Source organism: Crocuta crocuta, unplaced genomic scaffold (genome assembly GCF_008692635.1).
Source record: "Crocuta crocuta isolate KB4526 unplaced genomic scaffold, BGI_CrCroc_1.0 scaffold81, whole genome shotgun sequence".
NCBI classification, from domain to species: Eukaryota; Metazoa; Chordata; class Mammalia; order Carnivora; family Hyaenidae; genus Crocuta; species Crocuta crocuta.
In genome coordinates, this window is record NW_027527808.1 from 3,637,650 (window position 1) to 3,646,184 (window position 8,535).

Consider the following 8,535-nt stretch of genomic DNA (forward strand, 5'->3'; position numbering starts at 1 on the left):
TTAGTAGCAGTTTGGCAAGCATTGTGTTGACCTACAGAGCACTGATAAACGATTCCCAGTTAGATTTATCAGACTCCAGGGTTTTTGGCAAGACCAAACTGATCCAATTCTTACCCAGTTCTTATAAAGCTGATCTTGGTATGGTGAAACCTAGCCATCACTTAATGTTTCAGAACAATTGGAGCTGTATGACCAGTAGATATCCAAAAGGTGAAAAACCAGCAAATGCATTGAAGTCTAACGGCCTAAAGCCAGAGCACTGGTGTCCGTCTACATTAAGGCAAAGGCTCCCTTAGGTCATTTAGCTGGCTTGTCTCAGGCTGTGGTCTCACTGCAGCTTTCTCCTGGGAATGACTGAGCAGACTAAAACAGGAGATGAAAATCTGGTTCTCCCAGCCACAGACACATGATCAGTCATTCAGATAAATCAGACCATCACCCATGTGATATAATTCCCAGGCTGAGCCCCACTTACAGTGATTCTCAAAGGCTGGTAGCTCTAGAAAGATAGAAGGGCAGAGAGTGCATTTCCCCTCATTGAAACATATCAAACCAACCTATGAGTCCCTTTCACTTCCGTAATTCTGGGAATCGCTCTCTAAAGCTCCTATAAATTTATGCCTTAGTTGGGGATTAGTTAGCAAGTAAAGGAAGATAAGACAGGGATTAAGATGGGAAAGCTGGGAGCTAAGCAAGAAAGGGAACAACAGAGAGAAAGGTAGTCTCATTAAGCATCCATTCACATTACTGTTTCAGACATGAATTTTCTAGCTGGTACATGCACCACAAGTTTAATGAAGAACAGCAAGGAAGTACAGTTGCTTTTTGATAGAGAAATGTAAAAGTCATTCACCGATAAGCAGAAGTACAATAGTTCTCTAATTCACACGCATGGCTGCCTCTCCCCTTTCCCCCAACATGAGTGAGCACATGTGTGTGTACACACACACACACACATACACACAGGAGACTTTCTTTAGGTCAGCCAAGAGTGCTTACTCTGTACCAATTGCCAAGAATATTTTTTTCTCTACAGAAGCTGCATGTAATAATTATTTACATATTTGGCTATCTGCCTATTTCTTGTCATGTTCCAAAAGGAATTTAAGATGGCTTATGTGGTTATGTACTTTAATAAGAATTTAAATTGGAAGTGGGGAGAAAGAAGAAATTAAAACAAACCAAAGATGCAAGCACGAGGAGACAGGAAAATAATTAAAAAGTATAATAAAACGATCTATGTATCTGCTACCAGTGAACCATAAATTTGCATTCTAAGCTTTCCAGTGGCCTAATTTGAAGACAACCCTAGTCAATTACATAATTCTCATCTCTAAGAGGGATTCCCAAACTTGTATGTACATCTGAATCACCTAATGAGCTTGTAAAATTGTAATCACTTGGGCCCCACCAACAGAATTTCAAATTCTGTAGATCTGGGGTGAGGTCCTCAGATTTATAATTGTAATGCATTCTTAGTGATCTCTCAGATAAAAGGAAACCAACTTCTCAGGACAAGAACAATTATTCTTAGTGTTAAGATCTCCAAGACTTTCCTCTAGAGAGCGACAAAGGAGACCTTGTGAAATCCCAGGAACAGTCTTACAGAGATTCAAGACGAGTTTCAGAGGCCCACAGGCTGATGCTTATGATAATCTTCAAAATAGGTTTTGCCATAGTTATGTGAAAGTAATTATGTTGAGAGTTGGTAAAGAGGGGACAAGAAGCATAATAATGTTCTCCAGGAACTTGATTTTTGCTAGTTTGGCTTGATCCATGATAGGAACTAAAGGGATTTTAAATCTACTCAATCCCAGTATCTTTATATGGAGCCAAAATAAAGAATTCTTTAGGAAATCTGTCAGCAACGTATGCAAGCTACAGAACTATGTCATCACGGAGGTTTATCTACAACCTAGAATATGAGTTTGAAGAGATGTAATCTACTTACTCTTCTCTTAAATTTATTCTTGAGGAATTGTCTTGTTCCCAGCTTAAATTGTAGTAAAGAAGGGAGGCAAAATGTGGGGGTGGGAATGGAAGGAAGTGAGCTCATCCTTATTATGGGAAGACCGAAGTTTGTTTTTAGTGACCTCAAATCACTGAACGTTCTCATGGCGATGTTCTTGATACATGCGAATTTTGCATGATCTTGTAAAGTTTCCTTCATTTCAACTGTGTAGCAAAGAGACTTAAATTGTGTTCTATTTTTCCTGTCTTCCATCTTGTCACCTTGAATCTGAAGTGAATCTGCAAGACCTGGTGGCATTTCATAGATATTCTCTGTTTTAAATAAATCAAGAATTAGTTGGGATGCTCTTTTGGTTTCTAGGAAAGGGACAGTTTGGGCTGGTTTTAGACAATTTATTATTTGCAGGTGTGCATAAAATTACTGCTGTCAAACCTTGGGTACAAAATAACCTAAGACGGGTACTATTAGATGTTGAGACCTCACTCGTTCATTAAATATCTATAGAGAACTTGACATTTGTCAAGCACTGAGCTAGATAATAAGAATACAAGAGTAGACAAGACTACCTCCATGGTGTTTGCAGTCTTATCTTCACAGACATGAAAAGAGGTGATTATAACAGAGTGTGGTAAATAGTCTGAAGGAAGAAATGCGGAATACTCAAGAGAGAAAACAAAGCTATACTTGGGTGGTCAGGGAAGGCTTTGTGGAGGAAGTAACATGTAAGCTGAGACCTAATGCATAGGTAGAAATTAAAGGTGGGTTAAGCATAGGTTGGGATGGAGTTCAAAATGGAAGATGGGAGAGAATGTTCATCAATAAACCTCCCAACTCATTGTGAACATTCATGAAACAGAAGAAGGTATGTTGCTGATGCTGAAATAAACCCAGTCTGACCTCTACATAGTATATGTGCTATTGGGAGTGAAAAGCCTGGGAGATAAGGGGGGTGGGGATGTAGATCTTAAATAACCTTATAATCCATATTAAGGAATCAGACGGTATACACCCAAGAGAACTGGGGAACCATTAAGCTCAGTGATCATTTATTTGCATTTAGAAAGATTGCTTAAACTAAATCTCTCCAGTCCTATCTTTCATCATGTGTAAGTTCAGATGAAGGATATTAATTGTTTAACACTTGAAACCTGAGGTAGTGAAAGAAATTTAGAATGGAGAACCCCATTGCACCTTGAAAAAGTCCAACACAGGTGTGCCCTGTCTTGGCTGCCCTGGGGATGCTAACTTGGAGGTGGCTGGACCCCTTTGAGGTCAGGAATATGAAGATACTTGGCTGGTTGTGAGGTCCTAAATAAATGATCATGTTAATATACTCCTCTTATATTGTGCCTCACATACCCCACCTTCCTAGTTCCATTATCCAAGCAAACATAGACTCTAAGGAGAAGGTGAAATGGGCATATAGAACTAAGTACTCCCTGCCTTGCAGGTTGTATAGGTGACAAGATCCCTAAAAAAGGTGAGCAGGATATTTGCAAATGTTTCTATTAATGGGCCAATTATTTGACAGGGACATTGAAATCTATTGGTGGAAAAGTGTTCTCAAGTATAACAATGAAGGACAAATATTTCATTTTATATATGTGTATGACTAATAAACCCCTTTTGCAGCTGGAGCTGGAGGAAGACTAAGTCTAGGCCATAGTATATACAGGGTATTCATGGCTCTGTTTAAAGTAATATGAGTTGAGGGGTGTCTGGGGGGCTCAGTGAGTTGAGCATCTGATTTCAGCTCAGGTCATGATCTCACGGTTCATGGGTTCGAGCCCCACATCCGGCTCTCCACCTTCAGTGTGGAGCCTGCTTCAGATGGTCTGTCCCCCACCCCTCTGCCCTTCCCCGGTTTGTGCTCGTTCTCTCTCTCTCTCTCTCTCTCTTAGGAATAAACATTAAAAAAAAGTAATACGAGTTGACCCATAATACATAATAAGTTAATTTATGGAGACATTACCCTGGTTTTAATACTATATCGTTAAACTGGAATATTGGCTAATGAGGTTACTCAAAGAAAAACTTTCTAAAACTACTTGCTTAACGTAAGATGATTCCCTATGTATAGTCTGCCATCTAGTGTTGACGTGTAGAAATAAAGGCTGGTACGGTAATTTTCAAATCAGGCTCACCATGTTAAGACATCAAATTATACCATGAGCCCCTCTGAGGTTTGTGAAGTGAGGGAGTGGGTGAGTGAATGGAAGAATTGACTGCCTGTAAGATAGCAGTTACTTCTGGGAAGCAGTTGTGTGCAACTCATGGTTCTCTATTCTGTCTACCCAATATCATCACCTGGGAAACTTTTAAAAAGTACAGATGAGTAAGCCACACTGCAGACCTAGAAAATCAGATTCACACAAGTGGGACCCAGCAATGGCATATTTAAAAACTCCCAGGTTATTCTAGTGTGCAACCAGCATAAGAGCCACCAGGTAATGGGGTAAGACTGTGGACTCCAGGGTGCTGGGTGGCTCAGGTCATGATCTCATGATTTGTGAGCTAGAACCTGCTTCGAGTAAACATGAGGTGAGCCCCGCTTCTCTCCCTCTCTCTCTTCTTCTCTCTCTCTGCACCTCTCATGGGATTCTCTCTCTCTTTCCTCTCTCTCTGCGCCTCACTCACTTGTGCCCCCCTCTCAAAAAAAAAAAAAAAGAATCCAGCTCTATCTCTATGTGAGTTTCAGCACTTAGTTATGTAACCTTGAGCAGAAAAATTAGGCTAATGAAATAACACCTATGTGCCTCAGTAAAATGAGGAGAATAATCTCTCCCTGGGTTATTATGAAGATTAAATATCATAAATGTCAAGTGTTGAGCATAATGCCTAGTACAGTGTGTTCAAAACAAATGCTAAATATTAATAGTAATTTTATTGCTATTTATTACTGTAAAGGAAAATATTTTGTGAGTTATTTAAGGAAATAAAAAACCTAAGGGATATGAACCTATAGCCTATAATATAATATAGGCTATAGGCTATAGCCTATAATATATGGCATATTAGAAATTAGAACATTACATATGGCACATTAAACTGGAAGACTTGTGAGATTGAATGCTGATGCCCAGCTCAGCTATTCCCTGAGGAGCACATGAATTCTTTAGTGCTGATGTAAATTTGCTTTAAAGCATATGGGGCACTGGGTGGCTCAGTCAGTTAAGCATCCAACTTTGGCTCAAGTCATGATCTTGTGGTTGATGAGTTCAAGCCCCATTAGGCTCTGTGCTGACTGCTCAGAGCCTGGAGCCTGCTTTAGATTTTGCATCTCTCTCTCTCTCTCTCTGCCCCTCCCTGCTCACACTCTGTGTTTTTTTCTCTCTCTCTCAAAAAGAAAATGTAAAGGCTTTATAGCATAGTAAATTATTCAGTCATTCCCAGTCTCTATCATTGGGTTCAAGATGGTCAGTTCCCTAACATATTTCATTTGTCTTGCTTGGGTCAGACGTCCTTCCCTAAATTAATCAGGGGCAGAACCACATCTCTACAGATGTTGTGACAGTAGCAAAGTGCTAGGCGCTGGCAGTAGTCTCTAAAGAGTAAGAAATCACTGTGACTTAGAGTTATCTTTACAATCAGAAAAAAAGGGGTGCCTGGGTGGCTCAGTTGATTGAGCGTCTGACTTCCGCTCAGGTCATGATCTCATGGTTTGTGGGTTCAAGCCCCACGACNCAATTTTTGGTGTAGTTGTAAATGGGATTGTTTTCTCAATTTCTCTTTCTGCTGCTTTATTATTGGTGTGTAGAAATGCAACATATTTCTGCACATTGATTTTGTATCCTTTGACTTTACTGAATTCATTTATCAGTTCTAGTATTTTTTTTTTTTTTTGGTGGAGTATTTAAAGGTTTCTGTATATAGTATCTTGTTTTCTGCAAATAGTGAAAGTCTTACTTCTTCCTTACCAATTTGGATTTCTTACTGTTGCTGTCTGATTGCTGTGGGTAGGGTTTCCAGTACTATATTGGTTAAAAGTGAGAGTGAACACCTTGGTCTTGTTCCTGACCTTAGGGGGAAAGCTCTCAGTTATTCTAATGGAGTATGAATTGTGAATTTTACATAATATAGTCTTTATTATGTTGAGGTATGCTCCCCCTACATCTATTTTGTTGAGGGCTTTTATTTTGATGCCATACTTTGACAAATGCATATTCTGCATCTACTGAAGTGATCATATGGTTTTTATTATCTTATTGATGTTATGTATCACATTGATTGATTTGTGAATGTTGACCACACTTGCATCCTGGGAATAAATCCCACTTGATCAGGGAGAAGGATTTTTTAAATATATTGTTGAATTCAATTTACTAGTAGTTTGTTGAGGATTTTTGCATCTATGTTCATCAGAAATATTTGCCTGTAGATCTTTTTTTGTGGTGTGTTTATCTGGATTTGGTATCAGATTCACACTGGCCTCACAGAATGAATTCAGAAGACTTTGTTCCTCTTCTTTTTTGGAATATTTTGAGAACATAGGTATTAATTCTTCTTTAAATGTTTGGTAGCTTCTGCCTGTGAAGCTGTCTGTTTGGGAGTTTGTTGATTACTGATTCAGTCTCCTTGCTGGTAATCAGTCTGCTCATATTTTCTATTTCTTCCTGCTTCAGTTTTGGTAGGTTATGTATTTCTAGGAATTTACCCATTTCCTCTGGATTGCCTAGTTTGTTGGCATATAGTTTTTCATAATATTTGCTTACAATTGTTTATATTTCTGTGGTGTTTGTGGTGTTGGTTTTTATTTCTTCTTTTTCATTTGTGACTGTCATTTTGAGCCCTTTCTCTCTCTCTGTCTCTCTCTCTCTCTGATGAGTCTGGCTAAAGGTGTATCAATTTTGTGCCCTTTCAAAGAACCATTTCCTGGTTTGATTGATCTGTTTTTTGGTTGTTGTTTGTTTGTTTTTGTGGTTGATTTGTAGTTTCATAGCATTGTGGTCAGAAAAGATTCATGGTATGACTTCTATCTTTTTTAATTTGTTGAGGCTTATTATGTGGTCTAATAGCAATCTATTCTGGAGAATGTTTCATGTACACTTAAAGAATGTGTATTTTGTTGTTTTAGGAAGGAATGTTCTGAAAATATCTGTTAAATCCATCTGGTACAGTGTGCCATTCAAAGTCACTGTTTCCTTGTTGATTTCCTATTTGGATGACCTGTCCATTGATGTAATGGGGTGGGGGGAGGTTAAAGTCCCCTAATATTATTGTATTACTATACTGATTAGTTTCTTTATGTTTGCTATTAATTGTTTTAGCTATTTTGGTGCTTTCATGTTGGATGCATAAATATTTACAATTGTTATATATTCTTTTTGGACTGACTCCTTTATTATACACTGTCCTTCTTTGTCTCTTCTTACAGACTTCATTTTAAAGTCTATTTTGTCCAATATAAGTATTGCTACTACTGCTTTCTTTTGACATCCATTTGCATGATAAAGTTTTCTTCATTCTGTCACTTTCAATCTGTAGGTATCTTTAGGTCTGAAATTAGTCTCTTGAAGGCAGCATATGGATAGCTTTTGTTTTTTTTTATTGACTCTGTCACACTGTCTTTTGGAGAATTTAGTCCATTTACATTCAAAGTGATTATTGATAGATATTCATTTGCCATTTTTTAAACTTATTTTGTAGTTTTTTTTTATTTTTGAGAGAAAGCACGTGAGCAGGGGAGGGGCAGAGACAGAGAGAGGGAGACACAGAATCTGAAGCACCCTCAGACTCTGAGCTTATAGCACAGAGCCTGATGCAGGGCTTGAACCCACCAATGGTGAGACCATGACCTGAGCCAAAGTTAGAGGCTTAACCAACTGAGCCACCCAGGCGTCCCTCTTATGGTTATTTTTGTAGTTTCTTTCTGATCCTTTCTTCTCTTTCTCCTTCATAATTGTTGTTTTTCTTTAGTCATACACTTGGATTCCTTACTCTTTTTATTTGTTTGTTTATATCTATTATTGTTTTGGGACTTGGGGTTACCATTGGGCTTATTAACATCTTCTGTGAACAGCAGTCTATATTAACCTCATGGTTGGTTAATTTTGAACTCCTTCTTTACTCCCTTCCCTCAGTGTTTCAGACATTTGGCATCCTATTTTATATCTTTTTATTTTATGACTCCCTTGACTGATTTTTACATAAATGTTTATTTTTATATGCCTTTGTGTCTTTTGCTTTTTATACTATCACCTATGGTCTTTTCACTCAAAGACTCCTCTAATATTTCTTGTAGGGCTGGCTTAGTGGTCATGAATTCCTTTAATTTTTGTTTGAGAAACTCTATCTTTCCTTCTATTCTTAATGATAGCTTTGCTAGATAGAGTATTCTTGGCTGCAGATTTTACCTTTTTAGCACTTTGAATATATTGTGCCATTCCCTTCTGACCGGCAAAGTTTCTGCTGAAAAAATTAGCTGATAGTCTTTGGGGTTTCCTTTGTATGTAACTGTATTTTTTCCCTCTGGCAACTTTTAAAATTCTTCCTTTTTCACTTTTTTTTTTTTTTTTTTTTTTTTTTTTTTTTTTTTTATTTTTTTTTTGCTTTGTTTTTCTTTT